The following is a 27,524-nucleotide window of genomic DNA, read 5'->3' as shown; positions in this document are numbered from 1 at the left end:
CCAGAAACATGTGCCACTTTGTGCATCTGGCTTTACATGGATATTTAGGAATCAAACCCAGGTTGTTAGGCTTTGCAGGCAAGCACCTTAACCACTGAGACATCTCTCTAGCCCCTTGTCCTCTTTTATTACCTGCTTAGTCCCCTTTCTAGCTTTTTAGGTTTTACCTACACACCCATGTTTATTGCTGTTTTAATCAAAATGGGTAGGAAATGGACCAAGCCTAAAGGTCTAACAAGAGATGAATAGGTGCTGAAGTTGTGGTACACAGACAAAAAGGAATTTTTCTCAGTAGTTTAAAAAATGGAATTATGAATTGGCAGGAAAAGACACATCTGGAAAGAAGGAACAAAGGTGACCCATACTTAGGAGGTCCCAAACCACATGTTCTTTCTCATATGTGGATCCAAGAATGTAATATTTATTTATTTATTTTTTAAATATATTTAATTTTTTTTTATTGGAGAGCGACAAACAGAGAGAAAGACAGATAGAGGGACAGAGAGAGAATGGGCGCGCCAGGGCTTCCAGCCTCTGCAAACGAACTCCAGACGCGTGCGCCCCCTTGTGCATCTGGCTAACGTGGGACCTGGGGAAGCGAGCCTCGAACCGGGGTCCTTAGGCTTCATAGGCAAGTGCTTAACCGCTAAGCCATCTCTCCAGCCCAAGAATGTACTATTTATATGTAGGTATATAAAGGGGGGCAAAGGTGAGTAAACCTTTATTTCTAAATAATACATTTACCATCTCTCCAATTCAGTTATGGAACATAGATCTGAATATAAGTAAAATTATAGTCAAAGTTAAACTGGAAAGCCTATATATTGACCTAGATTGAGTTAATCCTTGGGGCAGGTCCTCCACACTCCATCAATTCCACCTAAGAGAGGTCTGTGTCCTTTTATTCAAAAGCAACTGCTAAATTATCCTTCCATTTGACAGCAAGGCATCCAATACCAAATGAATTTTCCAAAGAACTTGTCCTTCCCAACTGCTAAACAGCTAAGCACCTGCTGCTAAGGGGATAAGGTTGCTATTTCAGTAAATGAACCCACCTGGGCATCTTTTTTATCCTTGCTCTTCAGGCTTGCTTGGTTGGTTTGGTTTTGACAGGGTGTTTCATCTTTGGGGCACAAGGAATCCTCCCAACTAGCATCTCAGGCAGCTAGAACTATAGACATGCACCAACACGCCTAGCTATCTTTACTCTTCAATGCATAAAGGGAAAGCATCAGACGTGAGGAGGGGTGTAAACATGAAAAATGTTTAAAGCAATACAAACAAAATCTTAAAAGAGCTATACATACTACATCTTACCTCCAATTTTTCAATTGGCAAAGCTTCAACTAGGACACCTTGTACAGTTTGATATGCTACAATTCACGGTGAAAAACTTGAAGAAGAGGCTGAAAACTCTGCCCTACAAAAAAATGAAAGGCCAAAGAGTTATTATTCAAAGTGTGAAAGCTTTTTAAAAAGACATGAAATGATACAGTGAACAAATGAAAAATCATGAAAACATGAAGTTAGCTGACTACATGAAATTTCAGTGAATCAAGTTTTTGTTTCATTAATGATAAGGACAAAGTCCCTTGGCTGCTTGGCCCAGGATGCTCCCCTCAGTCACCTCTGCTGCCTGAGGCACAGATACAAATGGCAGAAGAGCAAACCATTAAGCATCCCTGCAGCTTCCCAAGATCGAGTTATTACCTTCTAATGCATTTGATTATAAAACTCTGCTAGGACCCTTTGGGGATCATGGGTTTTAAAAATTTAAATAACCCTATAGTGAGCCTGATTTAGTCTCTGGCAGTTTAGAACTTTGTAAATTCCCACAGCTCAAGAGTACACCAAAGTCAGCAGCAATGAAGTAGCTCTTTCCTTCCATTTTTTTTCTCTACCATCAATTTCAATAAAAATAGGGTTACTCACTCAGGAATAGGAGACTAGATGCTTCCTCATAACCTACCCCATAAAATCACTAACCTATCATTCACAAATGACTTTTAACTTCCTTGGGAAGGAAGAAAATTATTTATCATAAATCTTTGTGAAATAATACAAAGCGTTAAAGATGAAAGCAGACTCTTCATTTTCCCAACTGAGGATTTTAGCAGCTCATGTAATGACAAGATATTTCAGGCTAAGGAAACAGCACTAGTGGAAGAGGGAAGCTCTTCCATAGAAACAAACTTAGGCAACAATGGCAGAAGTGACAAAATGAGACACGCTGTGTTACTAGATGTGATGTAAAATGAACTGACAGCATATGTCCTTGGCCATCCGGCCAACAAAGTGTCATCTAACCCTACTTAAACATATAGACCTAATTTGCAGTCTGTATGAAATACAAAGGTCAGAAGAACAGGTTACAAGTGAAAGCAACAGGAGCTGTTATAGATTACAAGAAAATCACGGGTCTTAATTGGAGAAACTTACTTATGTATTAAGCATTGTCTATACTACAGAAGAATCATTATTAGGTGTATGATATATGAAAAAGTCATTATAGTTATATAAAATGCATTGTTTAATGGCACATAATTTAGGGGTGAGATAATGGCTTGCTATGCTTTAAATTTTTGGCAAAAAGAAAAGTGTTAGGGCTGGAGAGATGGCTTAGCGGTTAAGTGCTTGCCTGTGAAGCCTAAGGACCCTGGTTCAAGGCTCACTTCCCCAGGACCCACGTTAGTCAGATGCACAAGGGGGCACACGCATCTGTGGTTTGTTTGCAGTGGTTGGAGGCCCTGGTGTGCCCATTCTGTCTCGCTCTATCTGCCTCTTTCTCTCTGTGTCACTCTCAACTAAATAAATAAAAATGAATACAAAAATTTAAAAAAAAATTTTTTAAAAAGAAAAATGTTAGCTGGGTGTGGTGGCACACACCTTTAATCCCAGCACTCAGAAGGCAAACATAGGAGGATTGCTGTGAGTTTGAGGCCACCCTGAGACTACACAGTGAACTTCCAGGTCAGCCTGGGCTAGAATTAGACCCTACCTCGAAAAACAAAACATTGATAGAGTTAAAACAAGAAAAAAAAAAAAAAGCACTGAGCCTGACATCATGCACCTCCTTGAAGTTGTCACCTAGACGTGAGCTGCTCAGCATGAGATTTCCAGCTCCTTCTATGTCTTAAGTAACCTTTTGCAGGATGAAGTGTATCCTCAGAAGAAAATGCTATACCTTTCCATCCAGGAACTGTGACTTTCACGTTTGTGTGTTCCCTTTTCCTTCCTCAGTTCTCTTAGTGATTTTATTTGAGGCTCTAAGACTAGGGTCAGCTCTGAGACTTTACAGAATAATAGCACCTTCCTAGACCCTCATGAGTGATGTCTGGGACATATGCAAGATCTGCAGCCAGTCCAATAAAGGGCAAGTATGAAATGAAAAACTACACACAAATAAAAGCACTGAGAAGAAACAAGTGTTGCACCATGTTGCTAGCTATGGTAATTAGAAATTCACTGAACTTTTTATTTGTACCCACTCGGAAATGTTCATAGTTAAAAATCAACTAGAAGTCACTATATTCTTTTTAGAGAAAAAATAAACATACTCCAAATAAACAGTAACTATTTTAGCTAGATGTGGTGGCACTCATATAATCCCAGTACTCTGGAAAGCAAGGATTAAAGAATGGGGGCCGGGAGGGTAAATACAAATATGTTGAATAAGAAAACTCAGAAGAGTTTGGTACAAATCAGTTTTATCTACATTTTAAAGCATGACAGATTTTTGAGTGGGAAAGGGCAGAAACTTAATGAATGAGCTGAAAGAAAGAATTAAGAAAGTAAGAAAGAAGAAACCTAAGAATTCTTAAATAGGCCAAAAAAGGAAAATATTTCTCAAGAGAAAATAAAAGTAATATTAAAGCCAGGATGTTGGTGCACACCTCTATTCCCAGCGAGGTAGAAGGATGGCTGAGAGGGTGAGGCCAGCCTGGGACTAGAGAGTTCCAGATCAACTCAGGCTACACAATTATACCCTATTTCCAAAAAAAAAAAAAAAAGAGTAATACTAAAGTTGAGAAGAAGCTGTCCTCACACTCTAAAACTTTAATAACGAAATGCTGTGCTAGAGAGATTGTCTTAGTGGTTAAGGCACTTGCCTGCGAAACCTAAAGATCCAGGTTCTACTGCAGACGCACAAGGTGGTGCATGTGTCTGGGGTTTGTTTGCAGTGGTTGGAGACCCTGGACCTCTCTCTCTTTCTCTCTCTGTCTCTCTCTCCCCCCCTCTCTCTCGTGTAAAATAAATCAATTATTTAAAATAAGCAAATGTCATCTGATTGAATATACACTCAATTAATGTGGGCAGTTGATGTTCACAGGCCTGATGAAGGTATCACTGAAGAGCATAGTGGGGGGGGCAGAAAATTAGATATGAGTGGCATCTAGAAAGGGAAGTACCACACCATAGAACTCCTGCCTCTGTTCTTACCATTGAAGGGAATAGAGGAAACAAGATTCTGGCTAGAATTTCATCCACAATATCTTCAAATGCAAACAAGGAAGCCTTACAGAAGATATTAAAGAAGGGGGTTTGTAGGGACGCTTGAGTTTAACTGCAAGGGTAACAAGAAAGATGGTAAATGTAAAGGAAAGAAAAGAGGCAACTTTTTTTTTAAGAATTGGACATTCAAAAAGGCACTAGACATGCAAAGGTGAGAAAAGACTAGTTACAGCACACAGAGGTTGGTAAATTCTAGAGCCAGTGGAACAATGTTCTAGAAATGGTCAGTGAGGATGGAATAGGAAAGAACAATCTTTTAATTGATTCTAACTTGAGGACATGAGTCATAAGGTCATGCTATTTTATGGTTTACAGAAAAAAAGAGCAAAAAAATAATAAAATTGTGAAGTCAATGAGCATCTGTAGGCTGGAATAGTTTAAATAAAATGTGGCAGTGGTAGGAGGATTGCTATGAATTCAAGGCCTGCTTGGGACTACAGAGTGAATTCCAGGTTGGCCTGAGCTACAGTGAGACCCTAACTGGGGGAGTAGGGGAAACAGATAGCATGCTCCAGCTGTTAGACCACAGGCAAATTACTTAAGCTCTTTCAGGCCTGGCCTGCTTCCTAATCTTTTGCTTAATAGCACACCTAGGCATCATATACTAACCTCAAAGGTGACTGTTGGAATCCATTTAACTTACCTAGAAGTGAAAAGGTTGTATTTGGTAATGCACCATATTTATTGATTAGACTAAGTTCACATATGGCAGCCAACCTATCAATCTCATAGAACACTCTCTTATTTTTGGTTGACACAAATAGATGCACATTATACTCACATATGGGTACACTAAGAAGTCATGGTAAAAAGGAATCTTGGATCTAGCAAAGTACTCTTCTCCATGAGAGTAAATAATATATATGGTTGATATTAGGCATCTCAATTTCAACAGGACTTAAGAGGGATTTCAAATTAAGGGGGCCATTCCAGTCACTATGTTCAGCTAAAATTTAAGTACAATAAACTTATTCATTGCCAAGGACAAAACAGAAAGTGCCCAAATTGAATGGCTCTAAGTCGTGATGAATATTCAGGAAATAATCCACTTGCACACATACATACACATATAATATGGTAACCTCTGAATAAAAAAATAATGTAATTATACATGTGAGTATAGCTAAGTCAATGTTTGTATTAAGCTAAAGACCTAGTTTAAGGTTTTAGAGAAAAGCAGAAAATTCACTGCCATTCGTTAAGTCAATTCTGCCCACAAGCACCTTTCCATCTGTGAAAAACATTAAGTAATTTCAGTCACTCCTCCAAAAGACAAATAACAGAACTGAGAAACATATAAAAATGGTTTAAAAGGGTCTAAGACCTGTCAGGATAATACTTTGAGATCCATTAAGAACTGGAATGCAGAGAAGGAAGCTAGATGATAAACTCTTATATGACAGACTGATAAGCCAGATCTACAAAAGAGAAAAAGTCTCTTCCCGCACCTCAGGTTGGGGACTCTGAAGGACCCTACGTAAGAAGTAAATGCAAATCTGAAACTTATTCACTGAATGCAACATAGTCTTTAGTCATTTGGTTGGCCAAGGAAAATCTGAAAAAAGTAACAATATAGCTCAGTAACAGGGTGCTTGTCTGGCATACATTGCCCTGACTTCAATCTCCAGTACTGCCAAAAACCTTAAATTTTATTAAGCAATCCTGGACTTGGAAAATCAGATTAATGAACATACACACTTTTCAGAAATAAATCACTTCTGGTCTCAAATGATTTTTCAAATAATTATTAAATACAATACCTAGCATACAATTAAAGAAAAACAGGCATGCTAGGAAACTACAAGATAAGCAAACTCCACATAAAACAACAAAACAGTTTTAATGAGGGGCCAGGTATTGGAAGTATCAGGTGCAGATTTTAAATTTTGCTTCTATGTTCAAGACAAAAACCAGGGCTGGGAATACTCCTCATTTGGTAAAATGCACATCTCGTAAGTAAGAGGACATAAGTTTGATGGCAGCACACATGATAAATGACAGCTATTGTGGCACATGCCTGTAATAATACCAGTGTAGGAGAGGTAAACAGGAAGATACTTGGGGCTCAAGGGCCAGTCAGGCTAGCCTGAATAACAAGTTCCAGGCCAATAAGAGACCCTGTTCCAAATAGAGGTAGATGGTATAACTGAAGAAGGACATTTGAGGATGTCCCTGCTCTCTCTCTCTCTACACACACACACACACACACACACACACACACACACACACACACACACACAGTGCTAGAGAGATGGCTTAGCAGTTAAGGCATTTACATGGGAAGACTAAAGACCCAGGTTGGATTCCCCAGAACCCACCTGTGGTGGTTTGATTCAGGTGTCCCCCATAAACTTAGGTGTTCTGAATGTGAGGTTCCCAGCTGATGGATATTTGGGAATTAATGCCTCCTGGAGGGAGTGTATTGTTGGGGGCGGGCTTATGAGCTTTATAGCCAGTTTCCCCATGCCAGTGTTTGGCACACCCTTCTGTTGCTGTGGTCCACCTTATGTTGGCCAGGGGGTGATGTCCACCCTCTGCTCATGCCATCGTTTTCCCCTGCCATCGTGAAGCTACCCCTCAAGCCTGTAAGCCAAAATAAACCTCTTTTTCCCAGAAGCTACTCTTGGTTGGGTGATTTCTACCAGCAATGTGAACCGGACTGCAACACCACCTAAGCCAAATGCACATGGTGGTCCATGCATTTTGAGTTCGTTTGCAGTGGCTGAGGGCCCTGGCATACTCACTCATTCTCATTCTCTCTCTCTGCCATAAATAAATAAAAATAAGATATTTTTTTAAAGTGACAAAAGTCAAACTTAAAAACTTTAGCAACTAACTTGAAACTATAAATGTGGCCAAGTATGGCTATATGCCACTTAATGACAAGGAAAAGTTTTAAGAAACTTTCTGTGAAAACACCATAGTGTACAAACTAAGACAGTTATAACACTACCACATAATGTAATTGTAGCTTCAGGTTTGCTGAGATGAACTTACAGACCAGGCACAGTTATGGAGAAAGGGATATTTATTGAAGTTTACAGATCCAGGGGTAGTTCCATAATGGCAGAAGAAGCTGACCAGCTCTTACAGGACCAGGCAGAGAAAGAGAGAAGCACAAGCCTAAGGCCAAAAACCACACAGCATATCATAGCACACTTCAGGAACTCTAGCTAGGCACAATTTATTGAAATCTGAAACCCACCACCACACCTTAAGATCCACCCAGTGACACTGCCTCCAGCCAGGTGGCTGCAGATGCAAACTACAAACTAATAAAACAGTGAACATATTGGGAGCCATCTACTCAAATTAACAGTAATTTTATGTGGCATATATCATATCTGTGGTTCATGGTTGTAACAAATATTTTTATGAACAAAATGATCATAGATTATTTAAATAATCAAAGTAATTCTGATACTGAAAATGCAAAAAAAAAAAAAAACAAAACAGGTATTAAGTCATGAACTACATCTAATAACAGATGGACACAAATGAGTGAACCTAAATACTGGAGTGACAGGGCTAGTATAAAGAGAACAGATAAGTATTGCAGAGAATACAGTGAGATGGCTGACTGACAGTTAATTACAATCACAGAAGGAGAGATAGAATGAGATAAAAGCAGTATATTCATGATAAAAAAAATCTTTCCAAAACTGATAAAAGATATCAAACCACACATTTGATCATTTTATATATTTTTTTAAATTTTTGGTTTTTAAAGATATGGTCTCACTCTAGCTCAAGTAGACCTGGAATTCACTACAGTCTCAGGCTGGCCTCAAACTCACAGTGATCCTCCTACCTCTGTCTCCCAAGTGCTAGAAATAAAGGTTTGTGCCACCATGCCCAGATTTGATCATTTTAATAAATATCAACTTGAAAAACAATAGGGCTAGAGAGACAGCTCAGTGACTAAAGGAGCTTTTTTCAAAGCATGATGGTCTGAGTCTGTTTCCCAAGTAGTACCGATCTAAAGTCAGATGTGCAAAATGGGACATGGGTCTGGAGTTCATTTGCAGTGTCAGGAAGCCCTAGGGTACCCATATACTCTCTCTGAAATAAGTATTTAAAAATTAAATGAAGAAAAGTTTAAAAGCATAATTAGGGGTAAAAGACTACTTGCAAAGATGCAATAGGTATGTAAATTGATGGCTTCATTCTCATGAAAAATAAAATCGGAAAAAAAAAACACAACTCTATCTTCAAGGAACAAAAAAAGACTGTCATTGCCAACTTAGAATTCTACTGTGGAGAAAATATCCTTCAAGAATGAAACTGAAATACATTTTAAAGAAAATAAAAACAGTTCACATGCTGATACCCTCACTAAGAAATCATAAAGCTGAAGGAAATTGACCCAACACATACCTTGAGGACTCTCCATTTTAGTACAGAGATACATACACATCCATCCTTATCATTGTTCCTGTTTTTTTTTTATTATTATTAACCAGATATTTCATTTGGATACATCATGTGTTGGTTCCCTCTTTTCTTTCGTCCCTCCCACAATCCATTGGATACGCTCCTCAGTGGGGTTGCAGGTATTACCCATGGGGATGTGGTTTTCACATTGTGGAAGCAGTAGCTATTCGGGGGGGGGGGGGGAGGGAATACCTCTGGGCATGATAACTCAACCTGTGGCTCTTACAATCTTTCTGCACCCTCTTGTGCAAAATTCTCTGAGCCGTGGTGGGTGAGTTTGAAGTCTCCTTCAGTTATAAGCTCTTAGGAGCCTCTGGATCTCTGCTTTGGTAGGTGTTGAGTATCCTCAGGGTCTGTCTCCTAACCCTAGTGCTGATTATCAGGAACAGCATGGAAGCAGCACTCATTTGTCTCCCCAATCCCTTTGTAGATGGAGATAAACTAACCTTTATACTTCAGACAAGCCACAGCTGATTCTTTATAAAATATTTTTACTTAAGGGGGGGGGTGAGAACTGGCACACCAGGGCCTCTGACCACTGAAAATGAACTCCAGACACATGTGTCACCAGGTGTATCTGGCTTACGTGGGTTCTGGGGAATCAAACCTGTGCTTCACAGGCAAGCACCTTAACCACTAAGTCATCTCTCCAGCCCTCACTGTGCTTTTCACAATAGCAAGGAAATAGACTCAGCCAGGATATCTACCAATAGATGACTGGATAATGAAAAGGTAGCATATTTATACAGTGGAATTTTATTCTACTGTAAACAAAAATGAAATTTAGTCAGGCATGGTGGCACATGCCTTTAATCCCAGCCCTTGTGAGGCAGAGGTAGGAGGATCAGTGAGAGTTTGAGGCCACCCTGAGACTACATAATGAATTCCAGGTCAGCCTGGGCTAGAGTGAGACCCTACCTTGAAAAATAAATAAATAAATAAGTTTAAAAGAAAATACAAAGAGAAAAAAAATGTAATTTGTAGGAAAACAAAACTGGGAAACATGAAATTTAAATATTAAAATGAGGTAACTGAGACCCAGAAAAATAAATATTGTATGTTCTCTTTCATACACAGATCTTAGTTTTTAACTGTTACGTTAGTTTATCTAGGCGGGATTAGATGTGGAATACACCCAGGCAAGTAGAAAAGGGCCCAGAGACTGGAAAAGAAGCTTTAAGGGAAGGGGTGAGAAAGACTCTATAGAACACATGAGGCATTCAGCAAGTGGAAGGGGTAAGACTGGGACTGTAAGACCACAGTAGAAAGGGGAGACAGCGAGATGAGGATATGGCAAGGTGAAGGAGAATCAACCAAACAATAAATGTATGAAAACATCGTAAGGAAACCAAAAGAAAACTGGCCCAAGATAGAATGTCATAGATGCAGAAAGGAATGAAAATCCATCAAAGTCTAAGCAAGCATGTGAGAAATGGAAAGGAACATTGACTGCTCAAAATAACAGTATCTGTGGGATTTAGAATATATAAACTACAGGACAGCAACTGCATGTACATCAGGAGGCAGGCACCTGGAACTGAAGTGTTTTATTTAATGTGCTTGCTTCAGATGGGAGAAAGGTAAAGTTATCACTCAACACTAGACTTTGATACATAAAGAAGACATGCTGGCAATTCTGTTGACATTTCATAAAGAATAAAAATGAACGTGGTATCAGAACTAGGAAAGACAAACCTGATGTAAAAAAGGATCAAAGGAAGAGAAAAGGAAAGTAGAATAAAAAAATAGAGAGCCAGAAGAACAAATGTAATGAATGCTGTATTTAATCCCCCAAGTGCTAGCAGTTATAATAAATTTAAATTGATGACATTTTCCAAGCAAGGAGAATGATGGTCAGGCTAGACAATGTGTGAAAAATATGGCATGCAAACAAGCCATCATATAGCATGTTAGTTTAAGACAAATGTCAATGAAAAAAATTATGAAAGAATGACTTTATAGTAAGAGATTGTAATTCACCAGAAATATAACAAAATAAATTTTCATACAGGTCATGTAAAATCCTATTGGTGAAGACACCCTATGCCTGGGTTGCAAGACACTTTGAGAAATCAAGCTATAATTGTACTGGAAGCCCTCTCCCTCTTGACTAACTGTAATACTGCTGGAAAGTGCTATACAGCATGCAGAAGGAGAAAAATCACCAATGATTTTAACCAGCAGTGGATCTTGCAAGCTACACAACTTGCCACCCAGACAAGATGCACCCACTAATACAATAGTGGCATATCTGCTACTGGAGTAACTGACTATTGTTTGATTAGTGTTTGATTTCCCAGTACCTATGTAAGACCAAATGCACAAAGTGGCACATGCATCTGGATTTCATTTGCAGTAGCAAGAGGCCCTGGAGGGCCTCTTTTTCTCCCTCCATTCCTTGCAAATAAAAAAAAAAGTTTTAAAAAATCCAATATCTAGTTCTTTTTTGTTTTTTCACCTCTCTTGAACTTTCAGGTCTCCGTTCCATTAAGCATCCCCCCACCACCACCCTGTCCCAGCCCAGCTGGCTGAGATGGGGGATGCTACGCCCATGTGGGATCATAGGCTCTCGAACCCTCCTGCCTTTCACAGAGCAGGAGCTCTCTGTATTTCTTTTTCTCTTTTCTTATCTTAATCTAATAAAGTCTGTTTAAGTCTTTCTTAAAAATCCAATATGTACTTACGCAAATCTATAAATGTAATACATTACATAAATGGGTTGAAGGACAAAAATCACATGATCATCTCATTAGACACAGAGAAAGCATTTGACAAAATCCAACATCCCTTCATGATAAAAGTCCTACAGAGACTGGGAATAGAAGGAACATATCTCAATATAATAAAGGCTATTTATGATAAGCCTACAGCCAACATATTACTAAATGGGGAAAAACTGGAAGCTTTTCCACTAAAATCAGGAACAAGACAAGGGTGTCCACTGTCCCCATTTTTATTTAATATAGTTTTGGAAGTCTTAGCCATAGCAATAAGGCAAGAGACACACATAAAAGGGATACAAATTGGAAAGGAAGAGATCAAGTTATCATTATTTGCAGATGACATGATTCTATACATAAAGGACCCCAAAGACTCTACTAGCAAGCTGTTAGAGCTGATCAAAACCTACAGCAATGTAGCAGGATACAAAATAAATACACAGAAATCAGTAGCCTTCATATATGCTAACAACAAACACACAGAGGATGAAATCAGAAAATCACTCCCATTCACAATTGCATCAAAAAAAAAAGTACCTTGGAATAAACCTAACCAAGGAAGTAAAGAATCTCTACAATGAGAACTTTAAAACACTCAAGCAAGAAATTGCAGAAGACACTAGAAAGTGGAGAAACATCCCTTGTTCCTGGATTGGAAAAATCAATATTGTGAAAATGGCAATCTTACCTAAAGCAATCTACAAATTTAATGCAATCCCTATCAAAATTCCAAAGGCTTTCTTCATGGAAAGAGAAAAAACAATCCAAAAATTCATTTGGAATCACAAAAAACCTCGAATATCTAAAATAATACTGAGCAACAAAAAAGAGGCTGGTGGTATCACCATACCTGATTTTAACCTATACTACAGAGCCATAGTAACAAAATCAGCATAGTACTGGCACAAAAACAGACATGTAGATCAGTGGAACAGAATAGAGGACCCAGATGTAAGCCCAAGTAGCTATAGCCACCTGATATTCGATAAAAATGCCAAAAATACTCATTGGAGAAGAGACAACCTCTTCAGCAAATGGTGTTTTGAAAACTGGATATATATCTGCAGAAGGATGAAAATAGATTCTTCTCTCTCGCCATGCACAAGAATTAAGTCCAAATGGATTAAAGACCTTAACATCAGACCGGAAACTCTGAAACTACTAGAGGAAAAAGTAGGGGAAACCCTTCAACATATTGTTCTTGGCAAAGACTTTTTGAATACAACCCCAATTGCTCAGGCAATAAAACCACAGATTAACCACTGGGACCTAATGAAATTACAAAGATTTTGCACCGCAAAGGACACAGTGAAAAAAGCAAAGAGGCAACCTACAGAATGGGAAAAAATCTTTGCCAGCTATATATCTGATAAAGGATTAATATCTAGGATATACAAAGAACTCAAAAAGTTAAATAATAAGGAATCAAACAAGCCAATCATAAAATGGGCTATGGAGCTAAATAGAGAGTTCTCAAAGGAAGAAATACAAATGGCATATAAGCATCTAAAAAATTGTTCTACATCACTAGTCATCAGGGAAATGCACATTAAAACTACACTGAGATTCCATCTCACTCCTTTCAGATTGGCCACCATCATGAAAACAAATGATCATAAATGTTGGCGGGGATGTGGGAAAAAAAGGAACCCTTCTGCACTGCTGGTGGGAATGCAATCTAGTCCAGCCATTGTGGAAAACAGTGTGGAGGTTCCTAAAACAGCTAGAGATTGATCTACCATATGACCCAGCTATAGCACTCCTAGGCATATATCCAAAAGACTCATCACATTTCCTTAGAAGTACGTGCTTAACCATGTTTATTGCTGCTCAATTTATAATAGCTGGGAAATGGAACCAGCCTAGATGTCCCTCAACAGATGAGTGGATAATGAAGATGTGGCACATTTATACAATGGAGTTCTACTCAGCGGTAAAGAAAAATGAAGTTATGAAATTTGCAGAAAAATGGATGAACCTGGAAAGTATTATACTAAGTCAGGTAACCCAGACCCAGAAAGCCAAGCGCCACATGTTCTCTCTCATATGTGGATCCTAGCTACAGATGACTGGGCTTCTGCGTGAGAATGAAAATACTTAGTAGCAGAGACCAGTAAGTTAAAAAGGAGACATAAAGGGTAGAGAAAGGAAGAGGGGAGGATACTTAATAGGTTGATATTGTATATATGTAATTACAATGATTGTAATGGGGAGGTAATATGATGGAGAATGGAATTTCAAATGGGAAAGTGTGGGGGTGGGGAGGGAGGGAATTACCATGGGATATATTTTATAATCATGGAAAATGTTAATAAAAATTTAAAAAAACAAAACAAAAAAAAATCCAATATGTACTCATAAGAACAGACTGACACTTCCTTGATCATATGTCTTGGAAAAAATTTTAAAAATCATCTTTAGTACAAAAATACTGAAAGATTTTCTTTGAAACAGAGAACAAGACAGGTGCCCAAATATCATTTCTATTCAATATTACAGTTGAAGTACTAGCCAAACACTAAGAATCAAATAAAAGTACAACAAAGCCATTGTGATGGCGCATGCCTTCAATCCCAACACTCTTAAGGCAGAGGTAGACAGATTGCTGTGAGTTCAAGGCCAGCCTGAGAATACAGAGGGACTTCCATGTCAGCTTAGACTAAAGGGATACCCTGCCTCAAAAAAAAATTTTGAACAGAAAAAACTATTTTTTTATTGACAGATAAGACTGACCACCTAGTAAAAGGTTCTAAAGGTAAGTTCAAAGTGTAATAAAAAATCAACACAGGAATGTACATAATGTCAACATAAAAATATAAAGGGCTGGAGAGATGGCTTAGCGGTTAAGCACTTGCCTGTGAAGCCTAAGGACCCCGGTTCGAGGCTCGGTTCCCCAGGTCCCACATTAGCCAGATGCACAAGGGGGCGCACGCGTCTGGAGTTCGTTTGCAGAGGCTGGAAGCCCTGGCGCGCCCATTCTCTCTCTCCCTCTATCTGTCTTTCTCTCTGTGTCTGTTGCTCTCAAATAAATAAATAAATAAAATTAAAAAAAATAAATAAATAAAGACATGGGCTGAAGAGATAAAGCCAAAAGACCCAGGTTTGATTCCCTAGTAGCCATATAAAGCCAGATGCACAAGGTGGCGCATCTGGACTTCATTGGTAGTGGCTAGAGGCCCTTGCATGCCCATTCTTTCTCTATATCTGTCATGTTCTCTCTCGCAAATAAATAAATATTTTAAAAAATACAAACATTTACAACATGGAAAATATCAAATATCACTCAACTTTCAGTCTTTCTGGAGAAAACTAAATATTACCAAGAAAAATTAGGATCTAAATAAAGTAGTATTCTATATTCATTAAGTAGAAAACAGAATAAAGATGGCATTTCTCCCCAGGTTGTTCTTTAGGGTCAATGCAATTATAATCAAAACAAAAGACTGTGTATGTCTGCATATGTGAAAAATGACAAGATGATACTAAAATTCATATAAATGTGTGAAGGGCTGAGAACAGCCAAGATATACTAAGGACAAGAGGTGGAAGAACTTGTTCTACTGACTTTTGAGACTTATTATAAAGCTGTAACAAACAAGACTGTGATATCAGAACAAAGAGAGACAAACAGAACACACCACTAGAACAGAACAGAGCATAGAAAAAAACTATATTACAGATGGATAGTTAATCCCTCACAGTAGTATAGAAGACACAGTGTGCTGGTACATTTAACTATCCATATGGGGAAAAACAGCATCATCTCCTACGTCACAGGATAACATGACAACCAGTTTCAGGAAATCACCAGATCTGTATGTGAAAGCCAAAGCCATAAAGTTTCCAAAAGATACAACCATGGGACAGGAAAAGATGGCTGAAACTCAGCCCTATGTTTACCCTTTATTTATTTCCAAGAAGACAGAGATGGGCGGGCGGGGTTGGACAAACCAGGGCTTCTAGCCACTGCAAAGGAACTCTAAATGCATGTGCCCCTTTGTAGATCCAGCTTTATGTGGGTAATAGGGAATCAAACCCAGGTCATTAGACTTTGCATGCAAGTGCCATAACTGCTAAGCCATCTTTCCAGCTATCCTATGTTTACTCAAACATAAAGTAAATTAAAACAGGGAATTTTTGCCAGACATGGTGGCACATACCTTAAATCCCAGCACTCAGGAGGCAGAGGTAGGAGAATCACCATGAGTTCAAGGCCACCCTGAAACTACATAGTGAATTCCAGGTCAGCTGGGGCTAGAGTAAGACCATACCTTAAAAAACAAACAAAAAATGAGAACTCTGGCTTCTGGAAAGAAAACTGAAAACATGCAACACAAGGGGAAAATACATCTGTAGCCAGAAAGGGCTCATTTCTAGTATATAATAAAGAGCAAGTCAAAAAAGGACAAGGAGAGATAGAGAGATTGTTCAGTGGTTAAGGCACTTGCCTGCAAATCCTAAGGACCCAAGTTCAATTCCTCAGTACCCATGTAAACCAGATACACAGTGGCATATGCATCTGGAGTTCATTTGCAGTTTCTGGAGGCCCTAATGTATCCATTCTCATTTTCTTTCTTTCTTTATGCTTACTTTCTTCCTTCTGTCCTTCCTTTCTTTTCTTTCTCTCCTTCTCTTTCTCTCTGTTTGCAAATAAATAAAAGACAAGTATATACCAAGACACATTTATTAAAGAATTACACACAAAATTGTTATGAAAACACAAAACCCCACATGGAAGATTTTGATATAAATACTGACATTTTCCCCAATATTTATATAGTTAAAAGATTTTAACTATATATATTAAGATATTTTAAAACTTTTGAAATATAAATATTTCAATAAACCAGTTCTTTCATTCCTCCTTTAAGCACCAAAAGAAATAATCTTCACGGAAAAGTCTTCTTTAAAACAAAATCTCTTCTTGAGCTGGGGAGATGGATCAGCAGTTAAAGGCACTTGCTTACAAAAGCCCGACAGACTGGGTTTAATTCCCCCAGTACCCACATAAAGCCAGATGCACAAAGTGGTACATGCATCTGGAGTTCACTTACTGCAGCAGAGGACCCTGGCATGCCCATTCATATTGTCTCTCTCAAAGAAATAAATATACATACATACATACATATATATATATTTATATATTATTTTTATTTATTTATTTGAGAGTGACACAGAAAGAGGCAGGTAGAGAGAGAGAGAGAGAGAGAGAGAGAGAGGGAGGGAGGGAGGGAGGGAGGGAGGGAGGGAGGGAGGGAGGGAGGGAGGGAGAATGGGCGTGCCAGGGCCTCCAGCCACTACAGATGAACTCCAGATGCGTGCACCCCCTTATGCATCTGGCTAACATGGGTCCTGGGGAATTGAGCCTTTGAACTGGGGTCCTTAGGCTTCACAGGCAAGTGCTTAACCACTAAGCCATCTCTCCAGCCCAGATAAATATATTTTTAAAAGCAATCTTTCTCTACCCTAAAGCCATCAAGACATTCTCCAAACACCAAAAGCTACTTCAACAACAATATCCATCAACAAGACAGACCAGAGGAATAGTATGCAATAACAAAGTTTCCAATTAAACATAATCATTTCACATTCACAATTTTCACAAAAGTCAGAAAAGAGAACAATAAGATTCCATTTATATAAAGTATGAAAGTAGGCAAAACTAATCTGTGGTGTTAAAAGTCAAGAAAATGGTAGGGAGGCAGGTTGTGGTAAGCAAGGCTTCAAAGTTGATGATATACAATTTACTGAGGTACACAAATATGCTCGGCTGATGGAAATTCACTGAGTTGTTCAGTACTGATAATGTGTACTTTTTGCCTATCAGCAAAAATAACTGGCTCTTTTAAGTATAAAGGAATGCATTTTTCATAATTGTTTAGGGAATATGAGAACAAAAACTCTTGAAGTAAAAAAAAAAAATTTGAAGTCCATTGCTTCAGGTCAAAACACAAAATTCAAATAATTAAAATATATTTGAGAGCCAGGTGTGGTGGCACATGCCTTTAATCCCAGGACTCAGGAGGCGCAAGGAGGAGGATCACTGTGAGTTTGAAGCCACTTTGAGACTACATAGTGAATTTAGGGCAGACTGAGCTAAAGTGAGACCCTACCTCAAAAAACCAAATATGTATAACTGAAATTATACTAATTACCAAAATTCCACATAGGTGTCAAATCAACTAGTTACTCTTAAACTTACATGTAATATGAGATGTTATTTGAATCCAATTGTAGAAACCAAGTTAGATATAGTGACATATGTTGATTCATAACAATGTATGACAACTAAATCCTATAGTTTTCTATTAAAAAGGTTTTAGATCTTTATCAATGAGTAGTCATACTATATCTAGTCCAATTAACAATTTTTACAAAAAAAGATACTAACACTGAAGTTGGATATTTTGTCCAAGGATATATAAATTTCTAAATAATTATAAACAATTGAAGCTACTGAATTAAATTTACTTCCTCTCAATTTTCTAATTTGAAGATTTCCACCATCAAGAATATATTTACTGGCAATGCCTCTCAATACACACCATATACAACAGACAAAATTTTATCCAAGCAACCCAAAATTAATTTCTTTGCCATCCATGACTAACAGCCAAATTTATTGCTGTGGCAGAAAAGATAAGACTTTCTCAAAGTAAAGTTCATGATGTGTCAACTAGCAGATAACTTACTATGTACTTTAAATGATGAGTTTGACATAAAACTTAGAGCATGTGTGAAAATTCAGAATAATAAGGGCATATGGTATCCCAGAAAAAGACTTAAAAATCAATAATGGCCACAAATTGAACCCAAGTATTTTCTAACTGCTCATCTAAACATAAAAATGTGCTTCCTTGCTGTCATAAAATTATCATATTAGTCTAATACTTTCCTATTGCACACCCTTAGGTTAGAGAAGTTTATGCATTTCACACATATCAATGCACTTAATACTCCCCAAAACCCAGTAAGGAGGCCATTGTTTTATCAATATTTTAAGGATGAGTAGTTCTGTAAGTACTAGAACAAAGATTTGAAGGCAGGCACTCTGGATGGACAGTCCAGGCTCATAACCACTTTACTAGGAAATACAGCCTTCTGAGAAGCTAAGCCAGGAAAATGCCTTTTAAGAGACCAGCTTTTCCTATTCATCCAGTCTTCAGGTTGCACCAGATGAAAAGTTCCTCTCCCCAAGGACCAGGGTGTCCTTGCTTGTTAGGATCACGGAAGAAGATCCCGCTGATCCATCTGCAACAGTATGCTCATAATCTCAGTACCTGATGTACTCTGTGCCTGTTCTTGCTGATACACAGAAGTTAGCTTTTATACTACTATCAGTATTCAAATTCAGATATGCTGAGCTGGCCTGGGAAACAACACCACACATCTTTTTCTGTGGGAAAACAGTACTGATTTCAAAATAATGCAAAGTCTTTATAGACCTTAGAGAAATTGAGGCTCCCTGTAGCCTTACAGATGCCAACATCATTAAATTTTAATAAAAAGTGCTATAGTTACTCAATCCAGTTTTACTCATACATCAAAGGAGCATACCTCTTTTTTTGGTTTATTTTTATTTATTTATTTGAGAGCGACAGACAAAGAGCCAGAGAGAGAGAGAATGGGCACGCCAGGGCCTCCAGCCACTGCAAACGAACTCCAGATGTGTGCGCCCCCTTGTGCATCTTGCTAACATGGGTCCTGGGGAATCGAGCCTCGAACCGGGGTCCTTAGGCTTTGCAGGCAAGCGCTTAACTGCTAAGCCATCTCTCCAGCTCAGAAGCATACCTCTTTATACTTACCATGATAGGAATGGTGCTACCAAAAAAAAAAAAAATAGCTTACTATTCTATGGATTTCTTGAATTATGGCCCACGGTGGATAGAACTAGCAGCTAATATAATGCTCTCCCTGACCCTCAATAAACTTTGTCTTTAAAAATTACTACAAAGGAAACCAATACATTTATTCTAGCTACCTGCCACCAGAATAAAAAGGGTTAACATCTCAGCAGGTATCTCAAGTACTAAGAGTAGTAGAACTATGAGGACAATGTTAATAATAGTAACTGTTTGGAGCACTTACCTTTATGAGACATTTTTTTAGAAAACACATCCTCTGGCCCATTTAATCCTCACATGAGATAAATACCACATTATCCCCATTTCAAAAATGAGGAAACAGGTCAGAGATTAAGCAATTTGCCTAAAAACACAGAGCTAGTGTCAGGACATCTATTCGAGCATTTTACCCTAACAGATCTAATTCTTAACCATCATACTCTGCATACAATTAAAGAATTTAGCAAAATTAAAATGAACAGAGGGCACAAACTTCAAATTCATTTTTCAAACAAAAATGCTGTGAAGCAGATCTACCAAAGACTTATCTTGCCTGTCATTGGGACTATTTACTTCAAGCACACAAAGATTAAATATATTTATGGAGAACATATTTAAAATGCATTTAGTTTTTGCTATTCTCACTTCAAAATCTCTCACCAAATTGACTGAATGCCATAAACACTGGCAACTGTATACAACTCAACAGGCTAATAAAAATTTATTTCAGGGCTGGAGAGATGGCTTAGCGGTTAAGCGCTTGCCTGTGAAGCCTAAGGACCCTGGTTCAAGGCTCAATTCCCCAGGTTCCACGTTAGCCAGATGCACAAGGGGGCGCACGCGTCTGGAGTTCGTTTGCAATGGCTGGAAGCCCTGGCGCGCCCATTCTCTCTCTCTCTCTGTATCTGTCTTTCTCTCTGTGTCTGTGTCTGTCGCTCTCAAATAAATAAATAAGTGAACAAAAAATTTTAAAAAAAAAATTTCAAAATCTTCAAGTAAAACATACTGTCTGTGCTTAGCAATAAGTAAACTAGAGCAAAGTAATAGCCAGAAGCTCAATGCCTTTGAAACATTCCAAACATCAGCAAGAAGTAGCAGGAGCAAGAGAACCCTTTTGTAACAAACTGGAACCCTATTGTTTCATTAACACATGAAGACTGACTTTAACAACAAACCTTGGGTTCATTTGAACCAAATGAAAACTTTCAAAATCTGTGACTAAATTCAGAACTTCTTCATTGACAATAGAAAAAGCCTGTATATGTATATTTCCTAGAAGGAGCATCTGAACCACATACCTCAACTAAATTTGGAGAGCTTAAGTTATGCTTAACCTACTATCTTATTAAGTAATTAACAAAAAAGGTAGGCCACCACCAATTTCTGAAGTACAAGCTTATTTTGCGCATGTGTTCATGTGTGTGTGAGAGAGAGGGGGAGAGGGAGGGGGGAGGGAGGGAGGGAAGGAGGGAGACAGGAGATGTCTGTGTCTCTCACATGCCTGTGCATGTTGAAGCCAAAGGTCAATCGTTCACCACCTTATTATTATTTTTGATTTTTGGTTTTTTAGTTTTTTGAGGTAGGGACTCACTCTAGCCCAGGCTGACCTGGAATCCATTATATAGTCTCTTGTTAGTCTTAAACTCAAACTTACAGCAATCCTCTCACCTCTGCTTCCTTAGTGCTGAGATTAAAGGTATCTGCCACTATGCCAGGCAGACCACCTTAGTTTTTATGTTTTGTTTTGTTTTTAATTTGAGACAGAGAGAGTGGGCATGCCAGGGCCTCTATCCAGTACAAACATACTCCAGATGCATGTGCCACCTTCTGCATCTGGCTTTACGTGGGACCTAGAGAATAGAACCTGGATCCTTATGCTTGGCAAGCAAGTGTCTTAACTGCTAAGCCAGCTCAACCTTGGTTTTTGAGACAGTCTCTTACTGAAAGCTGCAGCTAACTTATTTAGCTAGAGTACCTCACCAGTGAGCTCTAGCTCCAAGAGCCTGCCTATCTTTGCGTACCTTGCACTGAGGTTACAAGCAGGCATCACTACACCTGGCATTTTGCATGCATTGTGAGGATGGAACTTGGGCTCTCAAGCAAGTACTGTGAACACTTTACCCACAGAGTTATCTCCCCAGCCTCACAAGCTTATTTTTTAGGCCATATATTTGAACCTTGGACATGGGCTTCTCAGGAAACAATGGTTAATGTGCTAGGTTCTAAATTAGCCCATAAAACCTTAATCCATAAGGTTACAGAAGTACACAAAACACCAAGGTGTATCAGCAATAATGTTACAGTAAAATCCATTAGTATTCCAACTCAGGACAAAACCAACCACTGCCTGATTCAGTATTTGATGTAGAAGGCAAACTTCACTCATTCACCAGGTGCCTGGGTTTCCCTAAGAGCTCTTCCTTGACCTCCCTGACCAAGGCAGAATGAAAGGCATGAACAGGGGCAAAAGTCAAAGCTAAGGGGGGAGGAAAGGCTGAGGATGAGGAAGGAAAGACCTACTTGGGAGAAAAAAAAATGTAGGGTGGGATGGCAACTACAAGGAGGGAGTAAAAGTCATGAGGATAGGATGAGCAGGTGAAGAGAATTATGGGAACAGATGCCCACTCCCATAGCACACAGGCTTAAGGAGAAGGAATACAAGAAAGCCCAGCAAAATCCTTGACATTGCCTTCCTCCAGTTACTCTCACTTTTTACAAGAGAATCAGGTAGGTTAAGGGGTCTTATCTGCATCCCTCTTGACCTCCTAGCATTCAGGAATTCAGCCAAGGGAATAGACTTAGAGGCTTCATCAACCTCTTCGTCCACATTCATCCTGCAAAGACTTCAGTGTCAACTTCAATGTCACCTAAGAACTAAAGGACCAGCAAAGAAGAAAGGAAAGAACATGAGGTGAGAAATTTTAAGCAAGAGGGGAAGATGTTGGCAAGTCAGATAATTAATTAACAGAGCTGTCAATGAATTAAATAATGAATCCTCTTAAGTCTTTAGGATTCAGTTTGACAATTCCAAGTATTTCATCAGGTCTACTACCTCACCTTTAGACAAATATTTGTTGCCATGGTAAATAAACATTTAGCATTTGATATGCAGAAGGTATGAAAATAAACTTCTAGATACAAACAAGGCAATTCCATGGTGTATTTTCTTTTTATGGTGATGATGTAAATAAATGTAGAAAGGGATTTTTTTGGGCTTATTTGGTAGGCAACTATATTATCATTTGTCAATTTTCTCACCCAAATACCACGAGTAATTACCTTTCAAAGTAAACTCTTTCTTGGGAGTATAGCTACTATTAAAGACTTGCTCATTCAGCCCAAAGACTGTCAAGACTCCACAGTTTTGTTTTGTTTTTTTTTGCTTTTTCGAGGCAGGGTCTCACTCTGGCCCAGGCTGACCTGGAATTCACTATGTAGTCTCAGGCTGGCCTCAAATTCACAGCGATCCTCCTACCTCTGTCTCCCAATTGCTGGGATTAAAGGCGTGCGCCACCACGCCTGGCTTTCCAAACTATTTTTTTAAAAAAAGAGTCCCACACACCCTGATATATATACTGAGGAACACATAAATCCTTTCTCCCTATCAATGAAACCTAGCTTACTTCACAATGAAGGGACCTAAAACAATTTACTTCTTTAAAAATGGAATAATAAATCCTAGACTGCATAATGACATTTCAAGAATGTCTGGTGAAAGACAATGAGCTACATAGGTAAACCTGACCAAATGACCTGCTGGAGGATGAGCACCACTTAGGTGTCATCTTCCTTCCTCCCCCCCCCACCCGGACTTCTATGGCTGTTCTTCCAGTTGAACTCTATCCCGATGTGGGGCTCTCTCTTACCCAGGTGAAGGGCCAGGATGACAGGCTTAACAGCACACCACAGAAGCAACAACAGAAAACAGTGAGAGCCAAAAGTGATGCTTCCCACCAACAGATCACCCCTACAAAATGGTCCTGTGATTTTTGCCAACACTTCAGATACTGCTCTGGAACCTTTAAAAAGTCTGTCCCATATGAAATTGTGTAGCTTGGCATAAATGCAGCCATATTTTTTGTAACACGCGATCCCATTCCACTAACTTTGGTCTAAATTAAGAAAAACAAGATCACCTATCAAGTACTGTACCGATGTACCAAGTAGCAGTGTGTGTATTTCCACAATGCTCCATAAAACAAATGCAAGCCCCTATAAATAGCTATTTTACTTTAGTTGTGCAAGCTTAAATACTATTCAGGATTAGAATAAACAAAGTATTTGATCTTTGAAGTATCCTGGGCATGCTGAAACAGGAGGCAGTTACTAAAAAACATTTGAATTTCAGATAGGTCACTACTGGCTATTGGGAATCCGTACAGATGAGTAGAATTCTAGTCAAATATTATTATTCCTGTACAGAATAAAAAGAAAGTTCTTGAGATTAATTGTAGTTAAGGATTTGGAGAGCTTTCAAGATTACCAACAGAACTGAAAAGTTTCTTTATAAGAAAAAAATTTCATTAAAAATATTACCAGTCTTGGGCTGGAGAGAAGGCTTAGTGGTTAAACGCTTGCCTGTGAAGCCTAAGGACCCTGGTTCGAGGCTCTATTCCCCAGGACCCACGTTAGCCAGATGCACAAGGGGGCACATGCGTCTGGAGTTTGTTTGCAATGGTTAGAGGCCCTGGCATGCCCGATCTCTCCCTCTCTCCCTCCATCCCTCCCTCTCCCTCCCTCCCTCCCTCCCTCCCTCCCTCTCTCCCTCTCTCTCTCTGCCTGTTTCTCTGTCTGTTGCTCTCAAATAAAATAAATAAAAATTAAAAAATATTATCAGTCTGCACATAAGTTTATGCAGCATATGGAAGAAAGACCACATGCTCTAGAATCAATCACATATGAGTTTGAATTCTAGCTTTGTGGTTTACCAGCAATGTAAGCTACAGAAGACTACTGGAGATTAGTGTCATTATCTGGGCAACAGGGATAACATTATCTTCAGACCAGGGTAAGTATAACACGCCGCCCACCAAGCCCAGTGCCTGCATATACTCAATGTTAGCTCAGTTCATGCCAATAAAAACTACAGGGTGGTCTGTAATTAGAGAAGAATGTGTCAAATAGACGAAAAACTTCAAGGTGATTGAACATAAATTATGTCCTGTCAGATGTAATGAAGGAAATTACCTATGTAATGTCTACCTTTACTGAATTCTAACTTTCTCTTGGTTAAGTTAGTTGTCAGGGGAGGCTTCTAGGTTGTAAAAATTCACATCACACATTGTTTTAAAATCATGTATGTGTAGATATGTAAGGATATGCTTGCATCCTTTCAGTGATCATTAGAAAAAGGACAATCTCAAAAGTTATTATGGGTAATAATGTCCTTTACAATTTAACACTGTGCAAAGTTCACCTCTCATCTCAAAACCCTTTCTTGTTCAAAATGTTTTTTTTTTCCACATGTTCTTGTATAGCGTTGCAAATCATTTCTAAAGCATAGAAAAAGTAAACTCATCCTTCCAAAATGAAAAAAAAAATGCTAAGCAAGATCCATTCATGAAATTGTTATGTTATCGTATTTACTTCAGTTCTTCTACAAACTCATAAAAACTGACAAACATCACTGACTGAACTGCACACCAAAATGAAAAGCCGTACCAGGGCCAAAGGGAGCAAATGTTTTCAAAGTATTTCAATGATATGTTTCAGTAAACGCAAAAAGGCTTTATGTGAACACATCAATGATATGAACTTCTGATTCTTCTTTATGCAGCTTAAGTTTTTCAGTTTCTAGCTCACACCCCCTACCCCAATCCTGCTTTAATGCACTTTATGGGGCAGACAGGGTAGTAAATTGCAAAACTCCAAGTAGGAATAACTCTCTCATTTGTTGGTGGACCTCAGAGGACTGTTTATGTGATCCCCTTTAAATGAAGGTAATATTTTCTCCTTACTCATCACCTACAGCAAATTGCAAACGTCTTCTCCAGCCAGCATTACTATCACTATTAACCTGGCCCACATGTCCCAACACCTTCAAAAGAGCCAACCTAGGTTCTGCTAGTCCTGATCCCCCAAACCTTCTCAGGGCGTGAAGCCCGGTTCACTCTTCCTAATGTCCAGGAAACCGTGAGGAAAGGCATCATTCCCGTCCACTCGGGGGCGAATGCCAATTAAGCACCCCCAGGGCCACTCCCTCTCGCCTTGGCCTCTCAGTGCGTTCGGGGCGTCCCGGGAGGGCGCAGACGCGACAGGCCCTGCGCAGATCTCCTGTGGCTGCTGCCAGCGCCGGGCCGAGCCAAGCCCCCACTGGACACCCGCAGTCGCGCACACATGCCCACCGTCCTGGGCGTGGGGTGATCAGGACGACCCCGATTACCCCTCACCAAGTCCTGATCTGGGGCAGGTGCCGGGGGCCTCCTCGCGAACACTCACCAGGCGGTCGCGGCTCCACGGGGCGCCGCTGCCTCGCCCTCAGGCTTGTCGTGGGCTCCCGCGGGGGGGTCCGGCGCCGCTTCCCCGCCCGACCCCCCTCGGGTGCGCGCCGCGCGGAATACAGATCCGGTGTGAGGCACCGCCGCCGCCCCCTTCCCTCTCTCCTCCCTCACTGCGTCCCTCCCACCGAGGCCCGCCTCGTATTTCCTGGATCCGGTCTCGGTGAGAGTTTGGCAAGAGAACCGCCGGCTTCAGGGCTTCCGTCGAGCGCCGTCGCTCGCCAGGCATAAAGATGGCACCGCTGGGGACTACCGTAGGCGATCTCGCGAGGCTTTCCCCGCAGGAACCGGAGGGCGGGGCCACCGCGGGAAAGGTGATAAATCGGCCTGAGCCAAGGCTTTCCCATATCGGAAATGGTTAGTAACAGTGACATGCAAGTGACTGCGCCTGCGCGAGGCTGTAGCGCTAACGCATGCCCAGAATGGACTCTAAAGTGAAACGCAGTTCGCCGAGTTTTACCTGTTTGTTTTTTTCCCCTTAGGGCGCGGAGCGGAGGAACCGTAGTGAAACCTAGGAAGGGTTTGGCAGGACTAGGTGCCAAGGTGAGGGGCGTCTCCTCAGCCTTGGCATCCTTCAGAAGCTCGAACGGCCAACACATTGTACATTCCCAGAAGTCCTCTAGCCCTGTGCTTCTCTCTTATCTCTTCTAAGACAGCATTGTTTGGAAAGTCACAGATACCCCTTCTTCATTCTCTTGGCTCACGTTATCAATAACTTCACAACTCCCAACCACTGCGTTCAGGTTTTTCACACCACCACCACCACCTAAGTTTCTCTTTCATTCTGATATTAACTAAATCTTTCAAATCCCTTACAAAATAATGTGTTTTCCAGTTTTATTTTGCCTTGCTCATTCATTTATTCCAATATATATTGTAAATTTCGTATGTGCCAAGTACTGAGGAAATAATGTGCTCTGACCACTGCCATGAAGAGAGATGACAAAGAAAAACAATGATAGGTTAGTTCTGTAAATTCTGTGATACACATGAATAGAGAGCAGGGCGTGGTGATGCATACCTTTAATCCCAGCACTTGGGAAGCAGAAGTAAGAGCATGGATATCATGAGGTCGAGGCCAGCCTGGGACTACAGTGAGTCCCAGGTCAGCCTGGGTTAGAGTGACACCCTACCTCAGGGAAAAAATTAAAAAAAGAAATGAACAGAGAGAGGGCTGGGAAGATGACTCGGCCTTTAAAAACACTTGCTTGAAAAGCCTCCCAACCTGGATTCAATTCCCCAATACTTACATAAAGCCAAACTCACAATGTGAATGCATCTGGAGCTCATATGCTGTCTCTGAAAAAGGCTATAGAATTCAATGAACCAAATAGATAATGTGTTGGTTAATCTTAATTGTCAACTTGACAGGTTTTAGAATCACCTAGGTGAAAAACCTCTGGCCATATTTGTGAGGGTGTTTCCAGAGAGCATTAGGACTTAAGATCCACCCTAAATATGGGTGGCACCATATTGTAGGCTGGATTCTCGGAAACAAGCTTATCATCAGCATTCAT

The 27,524-nt window shown here is 39.7% G+C and overlaps 1 protein-coding gene across 2 annotated transcripts in view; it reads right to left on the bottom strand.

Annotated features, from left to right (window-relative positions):
* Tab3 (TGF-beta activated kinase 1 (MAP3K7) binding protein 3) overlaps positions 1 to 26,005 on the bottom strand; it is a 74,769-nt gene extending 48,764 nt beyond the window's left edge. For both annotated transcript variants that reach the window (XM_004663688.2, XM_045140385.1), the window contains exons 1-2: positions 25,949 to 26,005; positions 1,318 to 1,420 (exon numbers count right to left, since the gene is read on the bottom strand). The gene's annotated coding sequence lies outside the window, so the exon portion shown is untranslated. The remainder of the gene's footprint in view (positions 1 to 1,317; positions 1,421 to 25,948) is intronic.
* Between the last annotated feature and the right edge of the window lie 1,519 nt (positions 26,006 to 27,524).

Source organism: Jaculus jaculus, chromosome X (assembly GCF_020740685.1).
Source record: "Jaculus jaculus isolate mJacJac1 chromosome X, mJacJac1.mat.Y.cur, whole genome shotgun sequence".
In the NCBI taxonomy this organism is placed as follows: domain Eukaryota; kingdom Metazoa; phylum Chordata; class Mammalia; order Rodentia; family Dipodidae; genus Jaculus; species Jaculus jaculus.
Note: the sequence above shows the minus strand (reverse complement) of the source record. Positions and strands in the feature narration are given on the sequence as shown.